The sequence below is a fragment of the Neodiprion virginianus genome, chromosome 5 (genome assembly GCF_021901495.1).
Source record: "Neodiprion virginianus isolate iyNeoVirg1 chromosome 5, iyNeoVirg1.1, whole genome shotgun sequence".
NCBI classification, from domain to species: Eukaryota; Metazoa; Arthropoda; class Insecta; order Hymenoptera; family Diprionidae; genus Neodiprion; species Neodiprion virginianus.
Genome location: NC_060881.1, coordinates 16,811,984 through 16,838,508, shown reverse-complemented (window position 1 = coordinate 16,838,508; position 26,525 = coordinate 16,811,984). Strand labels below are relative to the sequence as shown.

The window sequence follows — 26,525 nt, the reverse complement described above, 5'->3', positions numbered from 1 at the left end:
AAAAAATGGCTGCGTGTACTTATGTACGCGCGTGAGAAGTTATACTTCTTTGGCATCATTGAACAAGCCTTGCCGAATTTTTTCAGCTTCCTTGGCAGCTTGCTTTCGATTGTAATAGTTTTTACACATTTCCGCATTTGTTTTACCCATCTTGAAAACTGGAATAGAAATTGAATAAATAATTTATAAATAATAATACGTACGGATAGTTAACCTCAATTATATTGGAGCACTTGAAAAAGTATAAAAGCACAATTTTTTTCACTAATATTTACGAATAGTAAATAATGTTAATCAAAATATTCAATTTAAATCACCACTGAATATAATTTATTAGCACATGTATAATTCGCACTTGTATGAAACTAAAACACATGTTGTGAATGTAGAAACTAGAAACATGTGGATAAATATTGTAAATATGAAAACAGTGATCAGAGGCGACGAGCGTGCCAACATGCGCGACTAATGGAGGTTTTATTTCTATTTTGTTGGTAGCTATGAGCGGTTTAGCGGGCAGCTTCAACCTGTTACTTTTGTGTTACAGTGATGCGCGCGCATCTTAAAATTTCACTCTCAACGCGCCTAAAGAAGTATAACTTCAAAAAGTCATCGAGACAATAATGTGCGTTACCAATATTGAAATCACATTTATTTGAATTAACAAAACGTTTCATTTGACATATTTGGTGAATTTATCAATTATTTTATTGTATGTTCTTCGCGTCAACTAATTCGGATAAACAATCCATAAAAATGTTCCACATTTTGATAAACTTTATACCAATGTTGAAAATTGATCATATTGTTGAGTTATTGCAATTTCAAATTTGGCACAGTTTAGTACGAAGGAATTGACAGTTGAATTTGCATTTTGGTCAGCTGCGTTCCCTCGACAATATTTGATAAAGTCTTTAATCCAAACTCTTTGTATGAGAAATCTCAAGAAATTAAATCAAATCACCAGGGAACCAAAATAGAAAGTTCCTGATGTTTTCGATTGTGAAATTAGTTTTACAATCAGGAAAAACCGAAAAATGAAGGATCGTTGCGCTGACTCTAATCTCAAACTTTACCTCATTTCGTTTGACAATTTCAGCCGACATTCTAAAGAATCAGAATAAATTTTCCCTCCAATTTCTCAAATATCGTAAAATTTTCACGTTTTGAAAGTCTTTAAATAACTTCTTCAATATTAATACCAACGTTAACTTCCAACCTCGCGTGTATAAAAAGAAAACAACCGCAAAAATCACATCAATTTTTTCACTTACCCCGTTTAAACAATGTTTAAATTTACTGTCAACTAAAACAAAAATTTGCAAAAAGGGTCCACTTCGAAATTTCTTGATTTCCGCCAATCTTAAATATATCAGATTTGCAATAATTCGCCACTGAAGTCGTCACACATCCAATCTTGCGCAGAATTTCTGTACGGATGTAAGAAATACGTTTCGCGGTATACATATAAGACGCGTTGGTAATGGTAACAAGGTTATATTATATATACACGCGCCTGACGGTGCGGGTGAAGCGTTTATACATGCCACATCTATTAAATTATCATCGGTAATTGAATTCGAGATCCCATTCATACGCCCGCGAAGCTGTAGGTCTCATATCCGTTTACCGTGCTCAACTCCTCGTACTCCAATATTATACATGCCTATAGCTACAGAGCCGGCAGTCGCCCACCCTCTCAGGATCCATGCATACACCGATTTTCATACGCTGGAACGGCGCGAGCAGAAATCCACGCTTCGCGCGCATGCGCGGAGATTTCTCTTGCGGAAGAACGCGCGTGTCTGGGACGTAATGTAAGAAGTGAAACCAGGCGGGCTATTCAAATCGATTCAGCGCGTATCGTCTTTATTATTATTATCATCATTATTATTAGCGTCATTGTAATATTACACGATTCCGTTCTCAATGCCTTTTTTCGCAATGTCGTTCACCGATACGTATAATATTTTTTTGTGTATACGTAATTGTGACACACTTGTCGAACGTTCAGGCAACTATTCGTCCGACGATCGAAAAAAATCTGCGTCGATGAGTTTACAATGAAAAGTAGGTATCGGTGAAATTGATGATACATCGATTTTACAAAATTTTATTACATGTGAGAATAGATGCAGTAAAATAACCAGTTTCAGAATTTTTATACGAACTTCCAACAATTTGTAACGTTCTAACGATTTTTTTATGTATCCTTACGCTCTTACTACAAAGGCTTAAAAACTTATTGGCGAATTGTGTCAACACTTTTTGACAGCTACCAATCTATTAGTTAATAGGTCGTTGGGAAAAATGGAGTAGTTTTCTCAAATTGTTTTACTAAATGTTGGTCATCAGCGTGTAAAATTATTGCGATTCCTTTTTCACACCGAAACAACTATGCATGCCTAGTTAATACTTATAGTGCAATTCTTATCGGTTTTGGACAGTCTTTTTTTGATTCTTGACTGGAGCGAGAAAAATCTCGTCTAGCGGAACACGAGGCAATTACATCATTTCCTTACAACTAATTCTAAGACACTTAACTTGTTTAATATTAATGTGTCTGTGGAGTGATATAAAAACTAAATTATTTTTCAATTTACAGGATACTAACCCATAGGTATGATTGAGTGCGTACATTTTTTGTATAATTTGAAATCTGTTTTGCCTGCCATTTCTCTGTGTGTTTGCAACCAAAATCTTAAACATCCTCGTCAAAGAATTTTGTAAACCGGAATAACGGCTAGAAAAAAAGAGTGCAGAAGACTACCGACGACGACGTGAGAGGAGTATAAAAAAATTGAGTTTTCTGTACTTCAAAGTCAGATTTTCCCAGTTTCTTCAAAGTTAACTAATTCCATCGAGTTTCCCAATATCGAAAAATCGCTATCGCAGTTCAACCCCATTTCCGATCGGTTGAAAACCCGACTGTGATTTTTCGACGGACATGTGTACGATTCAAGGCACGTATGCATATAACATAAGAGTATCGCGAGGACATATGTTTGATCACATAGGTTACACAATATAATGCGCTTCGCGTAGACGTATTCATAAATAAATTATACACGGTAGAGAAAGTCCATAGAAGAGAGGCTTAGCTCTTGCATAGTTGCCCGCAGTTTCAGGGTCCCGTTATAAAATAGGCTGTACCACTTAACATGGCCGAGGATATTAAATCTTGCGCTGTCTGCTGCAGAGAGCTAACCTTTTCCGGCACCCGGTGGCTCGACTGATTTATTACAAAATAACCCTTTTTCGACCCAAACCCACGGCTGCAGGGGGTAATCGTATGCATTTCACGCTCTCCCCTCAATCAGCGTTCCTCTCTCTATTTTCTATTTTCTATTTTTCCCCACTTTCGTCCGGCGCGCACATAAATTAAAAATTTTGCATTTCGCCTCCTTCCTCCCTTCGGCTCCCCTATTTTTGCCACTTTTTCAATGCCGCTGTACAAAGGTCGAAGGTTCTGCCCTGCGTCGGCAGCTTCGAGGGATCGCCTCGCTCCCCAGACACGCGTACCTGGCCGACTTTGGGACACGGAAACACGTTCAAATTCGAACTGAAATTCGGCTCGAGTGAATGTCTATGGTGTGCAAATATTTAACGCGTGTTAAGGACCCTCACCAAACATTCCCCTTCGGGGGACACGCCGATATCTGTCGTTACAATGCCTCGAGTATGTTTACTCGGGTTTCAACTTGACCCCCAATAATACGCCTAATTTTTTCAATTTTATACCAGTTTTTTAAGCAGGGGGCTCTGAAGTACCAATCTATTGTCTTGACAGCATTCCTTTTCTCTTTTAACTCACTGTCGTTACGAAAAAGGACGGAGCTTAATTTGTCTAACATTTTTAGGATCATCAGGGGATTTGAAAATAATAATTAATTGCATATTCATAGTTCTGATCCAATTCGAAAATTGTAACAAATTTATTCCCTGCCGATTTTAGTGTATGCAGCATATACATATAATTCATGTGATAAGCCCGATTATCAATTTTACAAAACAACGAAAATCTTATTCCAAATTGACTAATTGTACGCCAGGTGGCGGTTGGATCAATGTGATCGAGTTAAATCTCATTCAATTATCTAAGCAATTTTTTTTCCAGAAGCTGGTAAGAAAAAATTAATATTTCTTCTTTCATTTTCGAACGAAACGCGCACGCATTGATTATTCATCGAGTTGTTAGTATAATCACGAGTTCCTTCAATTTCAAAGGAATTACAGTCAAATTTAGAGCAACTGTAAAAGGAGTTCAAATAAATATCGTTATTATCTGCCTATTGACTCGTCTTCGAGTTGATCGGAGCACAATCATTCTCCTCTTATATGATTCCTGAATTTCGGACTTATTATTGATCTCTGACACATAGTCATAGGAAACCAAAATATGATACAGTTATAATCGTGTGAGTGAAAAAAGAACCCGAATAAAAAAATCCGCCAAAAAAAGTGAACTGCTAATTTTGAGAACCTCGACGTCGTTTCTAATGCCTCGTTAATTGTCGAGCACGTCACAATAAGAAGATAAAAGTAATTCGAGTAATCTCTTCTCTTAGACCAAGTTTGTGGAAATTGTTAACCGTTCCCAGGTCGCTTATTTTTAACCTGCTTTCGCGGCTCTCCCTAAACTCCAGAGCTGATCTCTCTTCTTTCTCACGTCTCTTTCATTTCCCTCCTTCCACCGTATTATTTCTTTATCCTCGTTTAGCGTGAGGAGGAAAGCGTGAATGGACAGCCATAAGCACGCTGAATAAACGCGGTTGAATACCGTCCTGAAATTAAGCGGACAAAATTGAACAGCCAGGTTTGCCATTCATTAATACGGAATAACTCTCTTTTTCACTATTCTGTTTTGTTCCTCAAGACTATTTTCTATAAAACTTTACTGAAATACTTTTTTTTTTTTATCGCGTTGGTATCGTTAGATATTCAGTTTTACAACATTGCGTGGACATTGATTATTGTTAACAAATTCCAATATTAAACTGACTACTGAAATCTTTTTCAGGGAATTTGTAGAAAATAGACGTCTGAACAAAGTGAACTGTCTTGGGACGAAATCGAACGAGAATTCCGAGAATTTTAAACAGTATAAAGTTGAAATGAGGGAGCTTTTGCTTGATATTCCAATTTTTTCAATTTATCGATTTTCAAAAAGATTGTCGTATAATCTTACGAAGAGAATAATTGAAATTATATCATAATTTCTATGAAGTATGGATTTTGGGCCAACCAACCTCCTTAATTTATCCGTTGAAAATAAACTTCTGAATATTTTGATCGTGATTTAAAATATTTATTGAATGTTCAGTAATCACATTCACTAATTACTAGTTTTACCCACGGCGCAAATTTTTCAAGCTTTAAATAGGTCTAAACAAAGAATTTGAGATTCTCAAAACCTATGTCACACGCAACAAAGAAATCGCATTGAAACATCATTTCTCTCAATAATCAATAAATCTCTTCATACCGCTGCGATGTTTGTAAATAGTTTTTATAAAAATGTTCTGGCAACATTTGTCAGAAATACGATAATTTGAGGTGTCTATCCAAAAGTAGGAATAAAAATAAAAACATGCTTGCCAAAGTCACCTACACTCAGCAAAATTATTGAAGTCGATTCGGTAATGGCATACCTATTTTGAAATTCTTTTGGTTCAGTAAATACCGAGAAGCGTTTTCCGCCTCGTAAAACGAACCATGACGGAAGCAGAACTCCGAGAGCTTTACTCGAGTGCTTCCGTAGTTCGGTTTCCACAGTGGCCTGAACCGAGTTTAATCGACGTTCTGAACCAAGAGCAGAATGAATTATACTCGAGTTTAGACGATGAGGAAATTAAACGGGCGTTAAGTAGAAGCTTTGTGCCGAATATAAACAGTGAGTAGGCATACGCACCCCGGATTTCTCAGATTTACATCATGGCTCAATTCCACGCGCGGTTTTCACCAGAGCTTTTGTACTCCGCGAGTGAGCTTGCGGATTTTATTTCCTTTCTGCTTTTGCGTCGAGTCGTCGGTTTAGAGCCTCTCAATTATATGTTCCTGTAAATCGTTATAATTTCACGCGATGTTCAGCACCGAAAAGCCGCGATCGAGAAAAAATCACACCTGAATAATGAATGTCTGATTTTTACTCACGAAGTCATCGTAACATGCAGCAAGAAATTTCAAATAATTAATTTTCAACTATAAGTACCAAAATGTTAGAGGAATCACATTATTTTGTAGTTCGTTTATCGAAAAATTCAAAACGGCTATCCAATTTTGATAAACAATTGCGAATGAATTTCTCACAAATCAACCTGGTTGGATTTTATATATGCGGCGTTCCATGTCAAATTTACCCCTTTTTTCCCTCAACATTTTTGATTCGTTCCGCGATTTTTTATACGATTCTACGATCTAAAAAAGGCACCGCTGAATTTTTTCAAATTTTTTTCGCTGACCGTTTTTTTTAAATATTATTCAAACCCATTTCGAAAACGGTCGTTTTGAAAAATCTGAAAAAATTCTGAAAAATCTAATTTCTCATTCCGATCATACCGACACCCGACCGATAATGGGCTGATTTTTTCATCTATTTTTTTTTAGCACTTTAAACATTTTCAACAAACGAAACACCATCTTGAAACGTTATGAAAAATCTTCAAAAAGTCTGAAAAATTTAGTCTTTCATTTCGATCATTTTGACACCTGGACCATGATGGTCCGATTTTTTTCGATTTTTTTTAGCACTTTTAACATTTTCAACAACATTTTCAATGCATAACGTTGCAAGAGTTTCGTTTGTTGAAAATGTTGAAAGTGCTAGAAAAAATAGTGGAAAAAATCGGCCCATCATCGGCCGGGTGTCGGTATGATCGGAATGAGAAATTAGATTTTTGAGAATTTTTTCAGATTTTTAAAATTAATCAAGACCGTTTTCGAGATTGGTTTGAATAATATTTAACAAAAAAAGGTTAGCGAAAAATTTTTTTTTAATTTCAAGAGTGCCTTTCTTAGATGGTAGAATCGTATAAAAAATCGCGGAACGAATCAAAAATGGTGAGGAAAAAAAGGGGTAAATTCGACATGGAATGCCAGATATATTCGTTGCTGAATTGAAAGTTTATTATCTGTAAATTTCAATGATTCTATGTACCGGATTTTCTCACTAATTGAAGTAAATCATTCAAGAAGAAAATGAGCTATTTTTTATTAAACTACATTCATTGCTATACAGTTTAAGAAATATTCGTTGGATTGGAAAAGGCATTTCGTTTAATTAGCTTCAAGTAAAATCTGTATTTTTCCGCGGTAAAGAGTTCACAAAAATTAATGAAATTTATTGTGCCTCAATCAATACTTTATTTGACATGAATTTAAAAAAATACTATGTTCAATTTATTGATTATGCAACGTAGAAATGATAAATTTCTCTTGCAAACTATTTGATTCACAATTGCTCTCCCAATCCATCCGATCTCAATACGAATATGGATTTGAAACCAATTTCAACACACTGACAATGATGTCCAATGAGTCGATCATTAATTTCTGATTGAAAAGAAAAGCAAAGAAGAATAAGCAATTTGTTCGAATCACAGAAATAATTTACTAAACCAACCAAAATGTCAACTAGATAAATTTTGAATGAATCAAAAAAAAAGATGAATCTTCAAATCAAATAGTATATTATGTAACAAGGACGCAAACTCGGTCTTTTTAGACTGAGCATCATTTCGCAATACGAGTCGTAGGTGAGCCGAAGTCGAATATTGCAAATACGCGAGGCGAAACGATCGTTGCTTCTTTGTTGCACACGATTCTTTATATATCAAGAGTATGTTACACGTTTTTTCACGAAGCACGAAATTGAGGTTAGGATAGCGTAATGTCAGATTTGCTTGCGACGGCGCATGCGCGTAGTACAGAAAAGACAACTTTATACTCCTAGGACTTAAAAGTGGTATTTCCAGCAAGCCGCGCATGCGCATTCGAAGATTCACTCAACCGTCATAGAAACGAGTACTTTGTGTACGGAAAAAACGCACGAAAAAACGCGTAAACCATGCTCGCATTGTGTAAAAAAGAAATTCTTCGTCGACTCAAATCGACTCAAGTGCTCAAACGTTTCTTTGTACAGAATGAAAATGAAAAAAAATCAATAAATAAAAACACCGTCGAACAAACTATTTCGTTGAGTCGACGGAAATTTCACTGCGAGTGTGAGTGTGAGTGCAGCATATAATTTAAACGAGTTCGGTCTAACGAGACTGGCTGCCGCACACATGGCAATCGCATGGCGGTGAGTTTCACCCCTTGCTCGAAAGCAAAGAGCGGATGATCGGTCCGTCGATCTCCGTCTGGCGTTCGCCTTCCTGGCATGCAGGTACGCCGCAGGTAAAGGACGAGGACCAAGCGAAGACTACGAAGCTAGATTTTATCCCCGAAATTATACGTCTGTCTCGGCTGTCTACCCTGCTCTCGCGATATCAAACGCTAATCGTATGTTCCTCCGACGAAACTCTCTCTCCCGCTCTCTTTTTATCTCTCTTTGATCGAAGGAAGAGGAACAAGTAGAAAAAGAAATGGAAGGAAGGAAGGAAAGAAAGAGAAGGAGATAAGGGATTGGGATTCGAGAAACAAAGGGTATGAGATACGGGAAAACGGAAGAGGAGAAAGCTGTCAAGCTCGAGGTCACGATTCTGCACTCCGGAAAGTTATGCGTGAAACGGTTGGGGGTCAAATTGTACATAAGTGAGATAAAAATTTGCCACATTTTTCAAGAAATAACAAAGCATTTTCATTCGTGGATAGTTGGATGAAATCTTGCAGCTCTTTCAACCTATCTGCCTTATATTTTGATTTCAGAAAATCTTTTCTTGTAATTCTGTGATATTACAAATTATTCAGTTGTGTTGAAAATTTTTCTTCGATCCACGGACGTTGATTCGTTTCTGATTTTTCAAACGCATTATTCTTATTCAGCCACATGGAAAAAAATCTTGATTCGGAGCAATCAACATTTATTGAAGCTGAGTGAATATTTCTTAAGCTTAGTGTAAAATGCTAGGTAAATCGACTAACGATAAATGTATCGTCACCAACTCGTGACGAATCAATTTCATTAGATCATCTGGAATTTTTTCAATTCTAGTAAATAGTTTTTTATTTCCTGTATTCGAGAATTCTACAAATTTTCTTCGTTAAAATACTATTGCAAGTTAGTTAGAGAATTTATCCTCTTAGTGTTCAAATTATATTATAATACGTTAGGAAATCACTAGAAATCAATATAAATCACTTAATCGAGTAAAATTAAACTTAAAAATCACTCGGAATCAATGCTGAACAGTGCTTCAGCATCAGTTTATTGTTGCACGAACATCAAATTATTCCAATATTTACAATAAAATACGGTACGATTGACGATAACAGAAAATAATATAAAATTTTTTTAAGTCAGTCGCACATGGCAGATTTTTCTGATTACAACAACAGATTACTGTTTAAGGGCAAAATATTCGGAAGATATAAGATAGTTAAAGAAACTTCATCACTACGTTGTAAGAAAAATCTTCGAAAAATAGAAAGCCTTTCAAAGGATATCTGAACAAGTTTCCAATATTTTTTTCCCGACTAGCAAATGCCGATTCGGCAAAACGACGACACACGGATTTCTTCATTTTGACCCGAGAGTACGTCAAATATTTTTTGTCGAATACGGCCTTTCGTAATTCGCGATGTCTTCTTATTTTCAAACTAAGGGACCGATCGCCCATGCGGAAAAAAATCGATCTCGGTTGATCGAGGAGATCGTGCCGCGGGAATATTTTCGTCCGCAGGTCAGGAGAGCCAACACAGTCAAGACAATGAGTTACGATGCGTTAAACTCTTCCGCGTCAAGCGGGATATTGAAATTACGTTTTCACGACTACTCGTAGCATCAATCACTCACCAGTCAGTTGACAATAAGAGTTCTCTAAGCCTCCCGGAATGACCAAATCGACTGTTCGCTGTCTTTCTAACCTAAAAACACTTCTCATCACCCGATGCATAACCTCTGCAAGCCGCGTACGACGGCCGAAGATTGAGTTGGCTAGCCTGCGAAAAGAGACGCGAAATCTCGCGCATGCGCAGTGGGACGATCAGGCTGGTAAGTTTGGCCGTTTCCTCTCGGTAAAACAGCGACGGGCGAATGAAAGTGGAAAGTAACGCAGACCGTATGCGCGGCGATATGCAAAGACTGCCCGAAGAGGGGTTAAGATAAAATATGGCTCCCCCCGGGGCCCGGCTCCTCGGGTATCCGGGTGGCGTCGAACCCTTTCAACGGTCACCGGGACGGGCGGGATGCGCCCCCCGACCGATGTCGCTCATTGTGCATCTAATAATGAATTATATTCTCCTTTTCCGCCGAAGCATGTATTGTAATAGTTTTTAGTGCCGGTGCCGGCGGCGCGGGAAGAGAAATAGAGGCAAAAAAGACGAAGAGGAAAGGCGATGTGACGGGCCGAAAGGGGTGTGTTCGCTCCTTGCGTCGCCCTTCCCTGTCCGTAGAACCGAACCAGGAACCGGGAACCAGGAACCGAATCGAACCGAATCGAACCACCTTTGCATATTACACGCCTGCAGCAACGCCTGGCGCAGGTATATTTTTGGAAAGCGACTAAACGACAGACCTTCGACACCCTTCGATGCGGTCGCCGGCCAACTTGTAGCACCTCGCATACGTGCCCTTTGTGCATGCCTATCTTCTACACGTATAACGCACAACGCAGACTGCAGTGGATCGGCATTACGCGTGCTTAATGACCCGTCAATCGGAGCGTTACGCGCTGTTTTATTACAGGAAATGGAGATAAAACGCTCGAGGACAATGGAAGAAAAAGGTATTCGAAAGAACTGGCTGAAGAGTAAAGGATTGAGTAGCAACTTATTCTCTCCTCCCCCGCTTCATTTTCTCGAATTTAGATTCAAATTTCTATCGAAAAAATATTTAACAACACACGTTCAAATTATACTGGGTATTGTAATTGGCAGAGAAATCCGGTGTAACTAATTTATTAAATTTACTTGTGACTTTATTAACTGAATTATTTACCTAACTCTGTTCAAAGATAACATGATGCGAAATATTTCCCTAATTTTTATCGGTCGAAGCTCGATATATTATACAGTTTTCACTTGGTTATAAATTCGATTAAAAATATCTTTCGGCTTTAATTTTCAATACATTAGAACACGTATTCATCATTTAAATTAAATTCCGGCTTTTTTGTAACTGAAAATATTGCGATCTCACGATCGGTTTATAAAATTCGTTTCACGTACTTGAGCACTGTTAGAGTATAAATTGAATATAGTGTAACCAGTGACAATTTTTCCCAAAGAGGCACCAGATTGATTATTTTCATTTTTATAGGCCAAAAGAATTTTAAAAAAATATATATACTTCTAGAAGTTGTACTGAAAAAAAATGCCGAGTCAAAAAATATTTCCTCGTTAACATAGCAACACAACAATCATACATAACTGCTTCAAAGTGAACTGAAATTACAGTTCATTTTTACCTGAATCAGGTTACACTCACTGTAAAATAATTGTTGTAAAAGTATGTGGAAAAAGTGTTTCAAAAATCAGTTTTAGATGTTTATTTTTCCGTGTACATTTTCTTTCATTTTTAATACATTTCCTCTAGGAGAACGTATAATTAGCCGCATGAAACTCCGCGAGGACTTTCTTTATAATCTATGCCTGCGTTACGCAGCACGGTTAAAATATACTTGGGTATAAAATATCGTGTATGTATAACGTAACGTTTCTCGGTGAGCTCAATATCGAATTCTTGGCGTATTGATCTCCGCGCTAAACGCTGCCACAATTTATCTCTGTGTATGTGAACGCCTATGCCAACTCACATACGGCATGCCTGCTTATGTGCTTCTGCACGATTCGCTCGGGTCTTTCTGTATCCCCGCTAGTGGCAGCCAAAAAGCAAAAGCTTTCAAGCACTGAGCATAGACGTATTCGTATAGGTATACGAATACACGAGCATAAGTATAATATGTGTGATACGCGATACACACCGCGATTATTTCACGCTTCTTTCTATCGCGCAAATATGATATTTCATATCGTAAAAGCTCTTCGCTCCAAACAAATCGTTGCGCATTTCTCTCTAAAGGACCCGACGTATATTATACATTTCACGCACTTTCATTCCTCAAGTGTAATAGCAGAAAACGTGAAATAGTATATTGTGTAAAGTGGAGGCAGGCTCGTTCTTTTCAGGCCGAGCGTCATTTCGCAATACGAGTCGTAGGTGAGCCGAAGTCGAATATTGCAAATATGCTAGGCGAAAAGATCGTTGCTTCTTTGTTGCACACGATTCTTTATACATCAAGAGTATGTTACACGTTTTTTTACGAAGCACGAAATTGAGGTTAGGATAGCGTAATGTCAGATTTGCTTGCGACGGCGCATGCGCGTAGTACAGAAAAGACAACTTTATACTCCTAGGACTTAAAAGTGGTATTTCCAGAAAGCCGCGCATGCGCATTCGAAGATTCGCTCAACCGTCATGGAAATGGGTACTTTTTGTACGTAAAAGTCTCATGGAAAAACATGTGAAACGTATTCGTGTTGCATAAAACAATTTGCGTATCCATGGATTGTACGTTTATTTAAAAAAAAAATTAAAAAAAGGAAAAACCGATCGAATAATTACGCACTCGGAAACCTGCTGAACTGCGCTTCAAGGTCAGCTATAATTGATAATAAACAGATGGGCAGATAAGGGATGTCTTGTTTTTGAAAAATTTTTCAATTTTATCCTATTTTCAATTACCGATTCCAAATGTGAGGTGCGAAATCAGGGTTTTTAGTTATTTATTATTATTATTATCATTCCTCAGATTGTAAAGAAAAAAAAGGAAAAGTTTAGAGACTTTGTCTAGAAAAGTAAATTTTGCTTTCTGAACGAAAAAAAAGAACATTTGATGGAAAATAATTACAATGCACGCAAAAATGACGTGAAGTTGATGGGAACAAAATTTGTGATTTTTTTTTTTCATACGTGAGTATAAAATTAATCTTTAAAATCGTCTCAGACAAGTTAATTTCTTAAACTCGTTGATCAATGTGAAAACATATAATAATTGAAATCGTTATATTTACAAGTAGAAGTATGCTTGCGACTTAGCATAAGTACAGCATAATTGTTACTCAAAAATCAGACTCGGATCTTATTTACGATTGTAAAATCTATTTCCTGGTGAAAAGTGATACAACAATTTTATATCACATTGAAAATGTTAACATTACGCGAGCTCTTCGCCATTGTAAATTCAGGGTTTTGAAATTTTTTCTCCAACGTCTGGGGGAATTTCAAAGTTTTTCAGTTTTTATTCTTTGTTTTTCTCACTACATCAACAAATATCAATAATTTCCAAATAAACGTAAATAACAATTGCACATAAGATTGATAAATTTCTATTCAAATTGACAAACTTTCTTCCGATACCTTCCTAAATCTAAATCTTCTCATCTGCACGTTTTTGTTTCGACCGGTTTTTCAACTCGACTGTACCTTTCATAGATCCTTAATTTATGCCGAGTAAAGATGTGTCGCTGATGGCGTTTCCGGCATCCTGTTTCGCCTCTTGTCAGTTCGCATTCACATATGACCGAGCTTTCCGACCTCTTCTTGCTGGCTTTGTTTAGTCCCGCAAGGGTCGAGGCGCGCCGCTGCGCCGGACACATATTGCTTGTATAATGTCATCGCGTCCTCGGTACGAAAAAGGGTTGCGCGACATGTCGGAGCGCAAAAAACGTGTCAAAAAAACGTGTCGAAACGCCCGAAACTCGACCCCGAACACCAGTGAAGTTGCCATCGTGGGGTCGTAATAGATTTTATTTTGTTTGAGTCTTATATTTTGCTAGTTTGGAAAAGAATAAATAGATCGTTCGATTTATTTTGGTCGTTTGACAAAGCAAAGTTGAAGCAAATTATCGATAAGTTGAAAAAAATTCTCATACTGAAGGAACGATATCTGTGTTTTGAAAATAGTGGAATTCAATTGTATCATATACCGAAGCAATCTCTTGAAACTTGTAAATCAACTGCGCATGCGCGAGTTGTATCGGCTGTTCGTACAGGCTGGCCATCCCGAGTTTTAGCTGTCAAACTGTTTCTGCCGGCGATGTAGTTGATACGAATTTTCGAGGTTAGAATCTCGAATAATTGGGGTAGTCACTCGGAAAGGTTTGGGAAGCATTTGTTATTGGGTCGGAAAGTTGATTCTTCAAAGAACGGTTGGAATTTAACGCTTATGCTCTTCGAAAATTCAAACGTACACATTTTGCGTACGTTGGCTCGCCTGCATCGCAGAAAAGAATATCGCTGCGGGAGGATTTCACCGACCAATGAGATTAAATTATTTGGCGGATACGCAGTTGATTTTCAAGTTTCAAGAGATTGTCCCGGAATAATAACAAGACATTATCGCTCAAGTTGAAGGCCTTATCAATTTTGACTTTTGGATTTATTGTAAAAAAATTTTCAGGTTACTTTTTTCAACATAAAACTTTAACCCAAAGCGTTTTTGTTAATTTGAAATAAATTTTTTTTTTCATTGTTATTATGCAAAAATTTCGAATAATAATTACCAGTTGTCAACTTGTGATATTTTTATTTTTCACGTCAAAGATGACTCGCTGTGAGAAAAAAATTGCCGGAACAAAATTTAGGGAAAAAAATCACTTCAACTTCCATTGCAATTAATGACAGGATATTTTCGAATTTGAACTGAAAATTGAATATTCCCAAACTCCACGATTTCCCATTTTGACGTTATGTTTAAAAAGAGGAACTAACATTTGATCCCCCGACTCAACATGTGACAAATTTTTATTTGATTCTGGATTTTCTAAAATAAAGCTGACTGTTGTATACAGAATTCCCAAATGGGTCAGTGAAGTTTATTTTTAACGATTTAAATTGTCGTTATCGGCACCCGATTCGAATGATATAAAAACAAAAACGTGAAAAACATGAAAGACATGAGTAAAATTTTCCCGATATTTTCCTTCTTTTTTGCAACTGCCATGCATTTGAATTCAGTGGAGAAAAATAAGTCTAAGCAGAATGCATGATGTGTATTTTTCTGACGTTATTATAAAACAAACAGCCTTAGGCTAGCCATGAGTCAGCCTTCGAACGAAGAGAAAAAAATATTACAATCTATTTCAAATTTCGAACTACCAATTCAGATCCGTGATTAACGAATTAAAAGCCTTCAAGTACCACATTACGTTTAATTATGACAATTGGTTTTATTTTTTGAACCACTATAATGGATCCACCATTACGAATATTGGAATTCTGACCTTGAATTCGTTATCGGTGACCCAAAAAAACCTCCACCTACTAATTTCTACCAAAATTCGAATATTTTCAGATTTTTTTTACACCATATTGAATTCGCCATTTTGACTTTCGCAAATCTAATCTCAAATTTGTGATCAGCCGACCGAAAAACCTTCGAGTACCAATTTTCATAAAAATCCAAATTTTTTTAGATTTTTTTTCAGACCATTGAATACGCCAAAATCAAATTTTGGATATCTGAATTTAGATTCGTGATCAGCGATCCAAGAAACCTCACAGTACCAACTTTCATTGGAATCCATTCTTCCACTATCAAAACATCATCGTTTTTATTCTATTTTTTTGGAATTTTGTTATTTAAATAATTTAAAAAGTATCGAGCCGATCGAAACCAAAATCCAACCAGTTCTAAGTTTAGAAAAGCCGCGTAGTTTGAGACTAAAATCATTGAAATCCGGCAACTAATTCTCGAGATATCGTCGAAAAAACAATTCGCCACATTCATACGCGCTTGCGCACACAGATCTCCATTTTAAAATGATCGGAGGTGATTCTCTAAGCTTCAAAACGTGAAGATCTAGTGAAAATTCGACATTTCATTTTCAAAGTCATTACAACAACTTCCATCCTTCTCTGAAAACAGAGAAAAAGCGAATAACAGAGTTTTTGTTGCATGTACAAAAAAAAAGTCCGGATCGCAGAAACCTTCTTTTTCTCTCAATTATACGGACCTGCATCATCTTCTCCGGTTTCAATTTCCAAAACTTTAATTGCGTCACGATTTCGTTACGACAAAGTTTTTTATCCGACTGTACATCTCGGGCCCGTCTTTCTCCGGCACGGCATATATACTAATTACATATGCAGGACCTTTAGGCCTCTCTGTGTATATATACCTTCACACACCTATGTACATTATGTATATAACGCACACCCAAGGATACGGCGCATAATAAAAACGGGGTTGTGGATGAGGAAGGGAGGAAGGGAGGGAGGGAGGGAGGGAGGGAGGGAGGGAAAGGGTTAATGGCTGATGAGCGCAACCGGTGTCTGTCCGTCTGCATATATATTGTGCGTTATATATACATATACAGACGTTGCCTTTTCACTTCCTCCCTAATTCACCCCGTTCACTCCGTTCACCCCACCACCGAACCGCTCATCACTCGGATAACGATGAACGAAATTCGCGCAAGGGATGCTCTGCAGTTTCACGTCACGTCTTGGTCAACGCACCTCGGGCTCCACTTCTCTTCGGCGAACGAATTGATTTTACGATTTTTGGCGCTTGTTTTTCAACCCCCGTTTTTCGACCCTAAACCGATGGGAGCGAATCGAAACCTTCGACAAAAACGTGAACGTCCTCGATTATACCCACGTGACGTGTGTTTCGCATAATTTTCTTTCGATGTTTATCATCTTATACGAGAGTACTTTCAATTGACTCACGTGCAGCGACTGATCAACGGCGATGCAATTTTTTCGGATCGAACATCGTCGAAGATTTGGAAAAATCTATATCGGGACGAATATTCTGACAGTAATTTAAGTTATGGGAATAAATACTCGCCATCGATAACGGCGACAGTGACTGCGATGCGAGTGAAAGAAAACGGTGCAAAAATTATTTTTCTTTTTCTTTTTTTTCCAATTTTCTTACCATACCGATCACCAAAAGTCTATGCGAGTTACAAAGTTCATCTTTAGACGGATCAAAAATTGTTTACCGGAAATTTCGACCGATCGAGCGGGATTGAAAATTCTAATGATGGGGTCTTGAAGGGTTGAATGCATTATCTCAGTAAGCTATCTAAAATCTCAGTTAACACTAGATTTTCAAATATATACATATATGTATACACATTCGTTGGGATTAATTCAAATTGAGTCTTCGATCAAGCTCGATGGATCAAAATTTCAATAACGTGCGAAATTGCTTTTCTTTTTTTTTTCTTCTTCTTCTTCTTCTTCTATCACTCATCACTTTCACTTCAGTCCATTTTTGAGGAACTACGTGACTCGGAAAAAATAAACGTGTTAGAATTAATCGTTAACAATCAATCAAATTTCAACGTAAAGTTCAACTGCATCGTGAGTTCAAGTGCAAAATTAATGTGGAAAAAAGACTGCTGCAAACGGTATTATTGACGAATAGAAAACCGTATGAGATCATGATTTTTGAATTCGGAGGTCGTGAGATTCTGGGATAGAATTGTTTATTGGTAGAACTATTTGTTAGGAAAAAAAAATTCATCTTACCAAGAATTTGAAGCACTCACAATTCTTTTGAAGTCAATGTATCTCTCAATTAGTTCTCGACTTACAAATATTCGGAAAATTTCATCATTCTGATCTCGAGTCGCGAATTTGTCGAATAGGTATTAAAAAATTGTACCTCCTGAAAACAGACTGATTTTTTTTAATTTGACACAAAGAATAATCTTTCAATTATCGTGATTCCATTTTATGTATTCAATTTTTTCTCAGAAAAATATCGTCAGAAGCATCAGTATTTTTATAATTTTCAAGCCACGGATGTGATTAAGGACCGACGATTCATTTTGCACATTACCTTTTATTTATTCAATTATGATAAAGGTATTCTCGAATGTCAGCTATGCAAAAAAGTTTATTTTATCGTCAGGTGAGAAATTCATTCGATCGACATGAAAATTGCATTTGATTTCCAGCGATACTTTAAAAGACAAATGTTGTTTTTTTTTTTTGATTCTTTCACACAAAGCAACATTCTACAAATTTTTCTGCATTTGATGAGAGAAAAAAAAACCAGTAAACTATCAATTCTACCTCAAAGTTTAATCCGGTTAAAAAATATACTGTCTCATAAAACATAGATACATTCACTGAGAAAAATTTAATTTGTAACTGGTAAAATATAGTTCATAGTAACTAGAAAAATTCAGTAAAACAGGTGTCGTTAAAAAAACTGTTTGAATATTGTTGGGATTACGAAAATCGAGGTACGCGTAAACATTTTGCGCTATTGTCGATACTTTTTTGGTAATTGTGTAACAAAATCAGTTCGTTCGGTTTACTGTACTTTTTTAGTTAAATGAGGCTTTAACGTCAATTTATTGCTGCACAACATTAAATTTTCGCAACAGTTGCAAGAAAATCTAGTAACAGTGATCGTAATGAGAAAGAATAGTAACGGATACTAGACTTTCCGGTAACAGCTAGAAAACTAATTCTCATTTTCTACCTAGAACTATATTTTTCGATTGTTGTAAAAAATGAAATTAATTATGAACTGAGCGGTAAGCGCAACAAAAAATTTCTCTCAGTTTTATGCTTTAATAAACGATTATTAGCGATTCATCGCTTGAACAACAATATTATAAACATGAAAACATTCTCTCATCACAATGCTGCAGAAATAAAATATGTAAAATGAAAGAGGAAACCAGAAATATCGGGTATAACGCATAAGATGACCTCAAGACCGGTAAAAATCTCCATGAATAGCAATTTTCAACACGTGCCGCATTTCGAACAACGATTTATGGCTCGCGTTCGGGTTTTCCTAACGTAAGATTGGTCGGCTGAAGAGGATAAGGACGATGTGAAGGTGGAGGGAAAATTTCCTATAACACATCTCGTCCTACGGTATAAACACGGACGTAGCTGAACAATTTCGCGATGTAAAAATAAGGAAAGAGAGAGAGAGAGAGAGAGAGAGAGAGATAGAGAGAGACCGAAGTCAGGAAAGAGGTGAAAAGTTGTCGCGGCGACGATTCGGGGAAATGCTGCAGAGCAAAGTTTTCCTGTCGTACGGATAACTCTTTCAAGATAGTAAAGAGCAACACGGATCCCACGAAAATATTTATCTACAGGCAATTCCGTGACAAATCGTCCCCCTGATTTTCACCGACAATTATTTGAAACGAAAAACCTCACGTTTGTGCGATTTTTTACACAGAAAACAATACAACACTTAACTTTTTTTTTTTTTAACATTAAACTATCTTCTTGAGGTTCATGTTTGTGATAAACTAAAAAAAATTTACCGATCATCGGGTGAAAGAATATCGGCTCCATTTTTCTATTCATTCAACAGTATGTGATATACGTATATTAATATGTGAGGTATTCCATGCCAACTGATAGGTCATTTTCCCTGACCCCCGCCAATTTGCTTAATTATTTTTTATATGATTCTACAACCTAAAAAAAGCACTCACAATTTTTTTAAGATTTTTCGTCCGAACCATTCTTTTTTAAAAAATGTTACAAACCCTTTTATGGTCCTATAAAAAAAAACTCAATTTTTTTTTTTTTTTTTTGACAAAATTCACATAATTTCTGGGTCCCAAAACAAACATTTTGAGCCATAGTTCAGAGTGGAGAATTGATTTTTTGTATTTTTTAAATATTTTTTTAGAGGAATAATTTTTCTTATTTTGTATGTACACAAATTGTGAATTTGCTTCATTATTTTTTATATGATTCTACAACCTAAAAAAGCACTCACCATTTTTTTCACATTTTTCGTTCCAACCATTCTTTTTTGAAAAATGTTACAAATGTACAAATGTTTTGTATACATACAAAATAAGAAAAATTATTCCTCTGAAAAAATATTTGAAAAATAAAAAAAATCAACTCTCTACTCTGAACTATGGCTCAAAATCTTTGTTTTGGGACCCAGAAATTATGTAAATTTTTGCTAAAAAAAAAAAAAAAAAAAAAAAAATGGCGTTTTTTTAGGACCATAAAAGGGTTTGTAACATTTTTAAAAAAGAATGGTTGCAACGAAAAATCTGAAAAAAATGGTGAGTGCTTTTTTTAGGTTGTAGAATCATATAAAAAATAATGAAGCAAATTGGCAGGGGTCAGGGAAAATGACCTCTCAGTTGGCATGGAATACCTCATATAATATATATCTAACTTTTACTTGATCGTTGACTTACGTTTCCGCTAGTGCCGATAAGTAATAGACAGATTTATTCAATTTATATCAATATAAAAATGTATAAAACTTTGCTGCGATAGTAACGAAAATTTCTTTGAAATTTCTTTACTCTTTGTTTGTTTATCTTTAACTGATGCGGTTCTCAGTTATTACAGTTACTTAATCGCTTGGTCCTTAGAAAAATAGACGGAGTCGAACGGTATATTTTTTTCTTTTACACCCTCGTCAATTTTCATGTTATCTTGTTTCTTATCGTTATATTGCAGACTTGACTGACTTGTTTTGAAAATATAATAACAACCTTACGGGTTTCGGGGTGGAATTTCACGGATATTTCAATAATTCCTCTCTCGCGGATATAAAACTTGGAATATATGGATATCTTAGGTACGGCACATTACAGAAACGCATTTGAGCGATCGACATTATATTTCTCAGTCGTTGAGAATTGTTCATACACCCATACCATAGCGTAAACAGGGGATGTGACTCTCGTTTTTGATTGTAGCTCCATTTTTCTTCGTACAATTCGACAGGGGAAAAAATTTTTCGCATTCACTGCTTATTTTCTTCTTTTTTTTTTATTTTTATTTTTGCTAAATTTTTTGAATTCTTTCGTTGCTATCGATTCGAGAAAAAAAATTCCAACTTATTACATACATCCTACTTTCACTGAAAAGCTTTCAATCAAAGATTTTCTGTTCACATATTTTTCCGGGTCTTATGGTCGCAATTCTGTAATCACGATCAGTTTAAAAATTGACCGTGAAAATTTATTCAGATGTCAATTTTCGAATTTCATTCGAAAATCTGTAATCAATTACCCGACGCTGTTTAATTATTCTTCGGTCTCAAATAATTTATACGGTAGATTTGCTTAAAATTAGTCAGATATGCAAATAAACAATTAGGCACAAGTTCTTTGCATCGAGAAAATTGATAAACCCACATATGTCTGACTGTAGAACAAAAATAATCCGACCTAAAAATATCTTTAAAAATTATTCGTTATCATGTAACTTACACGGACAAGTCTAATCGTTATCTCCGAAAATACAACTATGCCTATGTAGTATATAATCCGAGGTCAATAAACTTTGATACCTGTATGAAAAACGATCAATATCTGCTCTGCACAATTAACTTATCGTTAGACTTATCCTTGTGTTGAAATTTCGTAACATCGTGATAAACGTACACGTTTTTTTCCGGTAAAATCGAATACTCATCGAAATTGTATTAAAAAACATTTAACGTCAGTTCAACGCACGTAATAAATATCAATTACTGTATTTTCGTTAAAAAATAATTATCAAATATCTAGAGAAGATCTATAACAATATATACGGTCACTTACCTAATCATAGTTGAAGATTGTTCTTGTTCCATTTTCACCAGGCGAGCGTCAATTTGTCGCGTATCGTTCCCGAAATGAACCGCGAAATTCTCTACATTCGTATAAAAAATTCAATTCCCTCAATTATCAATAAAAAAAAAAAAAAAAAAAGAAAAGATTAACCTCTAAATCAAAGCTTTTCCCGCGTGTAATCACCCGAAGCTTTAAACCGATTACAGCGTACATCCGTACCTAATAAATATACAACCACGTACAGAAACACAACGCGGCTTGCGGTTTGAGGGGTGGAAATACAGGCATTTGGGAAGGGAACAATTATAAAAAAAAAAAAAAAAAACGGATAGAGAGAAAAAGAGAGAGAGAGAGAGATATTCGATAGGTGTGCTTTGTGTGTTAACGTGCTGACAAAGGCGGGGAGGGGGAAGAGCTCGAGTGGTGGGAGACTGATTAACAGCGAGGGAGATGGCGAGGGATGAGGATGGGGGGGGGGAGAGGAAGGGTTGGCGGTGTGCGAAGGTGGGAGAGGAGAATATTGGTGGAGAGGGGGCGAGGAGGATTGAGGGGGTGGGGGTGGGAGGGAGGATGACGTAATTAATTGGGAATAAAGGCGAGGGCGCAGCGCGAAAGGGGACAATCAGCTGTCGGCTCTCCTTCGAGAGAGACAGTTTAGTCGGGTGCGCGACCTTCCTCAACACTCGTCTCCTCCTCGGGAATATCTGATATACAACGATAAGCCGTGTTTTGTCTCGCAACTACTTTCCTTATCTTTACCTATGTGCGTTTTTGTGTGTGTGTGTGTGTGTATTTGAATAGTTGACCTTGAATTTTTGCACCCCTGGATTAATTTTGTTTCCGATAAAAGTATTTTTTTTTTTTTCTTTTTTCTCTCTTTTTTTTTTTTCTTTCTGTTAATCTAGTTAACTAAACATATTCAACCGTTAAACGTATTTATTATACGATATTATTATACACCTTCTTGATTGTACGTATTATGTAATTATTCCTTCGAGTGACATGTATTAATTGTAATTATCGATAAATTTGAATCATTCTTGAAGGATTTTATTCATGTACATATACATATATATGTATGTACAGGTAGATGACTGAATAAAAAAATAGAATACATATTTCGGGATTGCTATATCGAATGAAATGAAACCAGTTTAAACGTAATTCCTCTGCATGCGTAAAGTGACGGATGCAGAAATTTATTCGTGTGTGCGTGTGTGTGTGTTTTTTTGCGTGTGGCTGTTCAAACGAATATTTATGATATGCGTAATATTATTTATCAGGTACTGTGAGTAATTTTTGTGATACCGGTACGTAATTTTAAAATCGACGAAAAAACGGAGAAGAATATGGAAAATTTCATGTCCGCGTGTAAAAAAAATTTTTAAACTTATGTGCAGGCGAGGAAATTACTTCGATATCCGGTCTCCGATTTCCTCGTAAGGATCTTTTGTGATAATAGTATCGCGTACGTACCCAAAATATTCGACGCGTATTTTGATTCGCTATTGTTGTTAATTTTTTTCATTCTTAAAATGGCTTTAACTAAGCATGTTTCGCGTTACGGTATGAAATTTGTTTAGGGCGAGAAAGACAGAATATTTATGAATAAGAGAGAAGGAAAGAGAGATGCGAATGAAAGGAAAAAAGACTCGAGATAATCGAAGACGAAAATTATTTATAAACTTATTCTAGGATCCGTTGAATTGATGAAAGTTTTCGATCCGTCGCGTATTACTTTACACCATTGAATTTGTGTAATTTGAAATATTTAATAATTCACATTCTAAATTATCAAAATTGTCTATGTTTAAAAATAATTATTCATCCTTTTCTTGTTCTTATATTCAACCGTGAACCGTTTCAAATCCACGTGTCAGTTTCAACAATCAATGATTCGAACTCAGTGTTAAATTTTATTATTACGAACTTTTAATAAGACATAATTTTGTTCCAAAATACGATTTATAAACAAATCCCGATTACAGTGAGGAATAAATATTTTTACCGGAAACTAATACAGACAGTGATTGGCAAAAATTGAATTTACATCATATGCCTTATACATAGAATGGCAAAAGTATAAATCGAAGTTCTCGAAGTTAACGATAAGAGGACATGCGTAATATATATCTATATATATATATACATAATATACCTATTTTACAGCATCGTTGGGATCCTGCAGAATTCCAATCGGAACAATTTATTCAATTTTACAATTTTTCGAGAGAGAAACGGCAATGCGGTGACGAGACGTTTTTTTTTTTTTTTTTTTTTTCCTTTCATTTTTGATTCCGTTTTGCGTATATACTCGTATTTTTACGTTCTTTTCTATTTCTTTCTTTCCTGCTTTCTTTCTACCGAGCAAGAGATGCGGAGAAGCTGAGGTCGTCGGAAATGAAAATGGTACGTGAATCGGGGGATGAATCGAAACGAGCCAAGGAAGCAAACAAGCCTTTCGAGCCGCTCCTTCGCCGTGGAGCGTCGGATTACAACTGCGCCTTCTATTCCGCAAACCGGCAACGGTACGCCTGTATCAGCCAGTCGAACGTCGCGACGCCGGCGTCGCAAGCTCACGCCGCTTTTCACCTATATCTTATTTGTCCCCTTTTTTTTCTTCCTCGCACCACTTTCCTTGCTTCGCCACCTTTTCTCCGATCCCGCGCAGCTTCACGTGTCCAAAGATGACCGAAGCAAGTCTGAAGAGTATTCGGCTCCAGCGGCGTGAAAACGTGAGCGTAATTTTCATGGTCAGATTTCGGCGTAAATTTGACGGTATCGGTTTTCTACATTTTTCAAATTGCTAAAACACACGTCATCGGAAAATTTTCCCAACAAGATTTAGGTTATCGTTGTACGTGTTCGGAAAATAGTACCTACTCGGTCTTTCCGCGTCGAGCGTAAGTTTGCAATATACAAGTCGTAGGTGAGTCGAAGACGAATATTTCTAATACGCGAGGCGAAAAGACCGTTGCTTCCTTCTTGCACGCGATTCTTTATATAACAAGAGTGTGTCACGCGTTTTCTTGCGAAGCACGAAATTGAGGTTAGAGTTGCGCGATGCAAAATTTGTCCGTGACAGCGCATGCGCGCAGCACAGAAAAGTCTGCTTTCAACTCCTAGGACTTAAATGTGGTCTTTTCTGTACTTCGCGCATGCGCATTCGCAGAATTACTCGACCGTCGTAGAATCGGTTACTTTGCGTACGAAATACGCGCACGGAAAAACGCGTAAGACATGCTCGCGCTGTGTAAAAATAAAAAAAAAATTGGACCTACTGCGATGAAAGTCGTAAAAAATTTTTCACACCGATGTGAAGGAAATTTTCCGACCAAAACTTCTTACACGTGCATTTTCGTCGTAGAAGGTTGAAATTCATTTTTTTTTTTTTTATTAACACGTATCGACATAACCTAATTCTTGCTGGCAAGAACTTTTGATGAAATCTTTTTTAGTCATTTCAGTAACGAAAAACTTGATTGGAGTTAAAAGATGATTATATAAAATCTCCAGCAGTGAAGTTATCAATTGCGCTAATGATTCGGAACAGGAACGGAATATGTAGCATCCTTATAACATGTTGTAGAAATGACGTTGAGTAAATTCGAACGACACAAGCTAAGATAACAAACAGTTGAAAATTTTTTTTGACTATTATAACATTTCAAATCGTTTTTTTTTTCGACTCTGGTTTTTTCTAATCTATTTTGGGACACGTTTTATTCACCGCAGATATTTTCAGAGATCGAATGGCTGGAACAAGTATTACAAATAGATTTGCACGTTACAACTGTACTATAACCCTGAAATTTATCGAATGTTTTTCAGTCAATTATGGGATCTAATCGGTGAGGAAAATAGACCCAAATCATCCGAATCGAATAAAGACGTTGGAATTATGAAGCTTTTTCTGAAATTGTTGAAAGTTTGACTTGTGTAATTCGAATTTGCTTGGGAACGCTACTACCGCATAGTGAAAATAATATTTCATTCGTATTTTAACTCGGAGACTTTTAATCGAACTGTACTCTCCTTTTTTTTATTATGTTTTCCGAATTTCCGATCTCCGCGATAAAATGTGTCATTACATACGAACTGATTGAATATTAATGTTATGTCAAGCTTATCAAGGAAATGACTAAAACATAACCTTGTCAGAAAACCGAGCGTAATTGATCAACGAATGAGTAAAAACTGCGTTTCTCCGACAGAATGAATTATTCGGAAAGGAAATAGACAATCGTAAATGAATTAAAACATTGCCTTGAACGATTTTGTTTCGATCAGCTTACTAAAACCATTTCCGAACTGTTACGTACGTAAAACGGAATATAAGACAACCGTAGGTATGTCATCAAATTACTCGATTCATCAAAAATCCACACGTTCGTAATTTGTTAATCCTATACATAACATCGTTTATTACACAAGTGTCTCTTTCTTTCTTTGTACGCTCACCTCGGGTGTTTTTTTTTTTTTTGTTTTTTTTTCACGCACTCTGACATTTCCTTACACATTTTCGAACTTTGGTCAATACTTACGCCTCCGGAGGGTCGATCATCCCCCTGAAGTATAAGCTGGCCGAAACCCCACCCCCTTTTCACTTCGCCGGCGTCCCGACGCCCTTTACGCAAGCGTCAACATGGCCGCCAACAGACTGCAGCCTTCCTGCACGTCGAGTAAAAACTGCGTCTACTCTGCTGGACTTCCGTATTACCGTATATTTCACTAGGTATCGGTGTGTACTTTGTTGATCGGGATTTTATTGTGTCCGTTGTTCAGTACCGCAATTTTATTTTAATTTATCATAAAATTTTAGGGATAAGACTGTTCTA

At 36.5% G+C, this 26,525-nt stretch overlaps 1 protein-coding gene across 1 annotated transcript in view; it reads left to right on the top strand.

The window, feature by feature from the left end:
- The window catches only part of LOC124304325 (UPF0489 protein C5orf22 homolog), an 808,682-nt gene that overhangs the window by 686,307 nt on the left and 95,850 nt on the right, over positions 1–26,525 (top strand). The gene's annotated exons all lie outside the window — the stretch shown is intronic.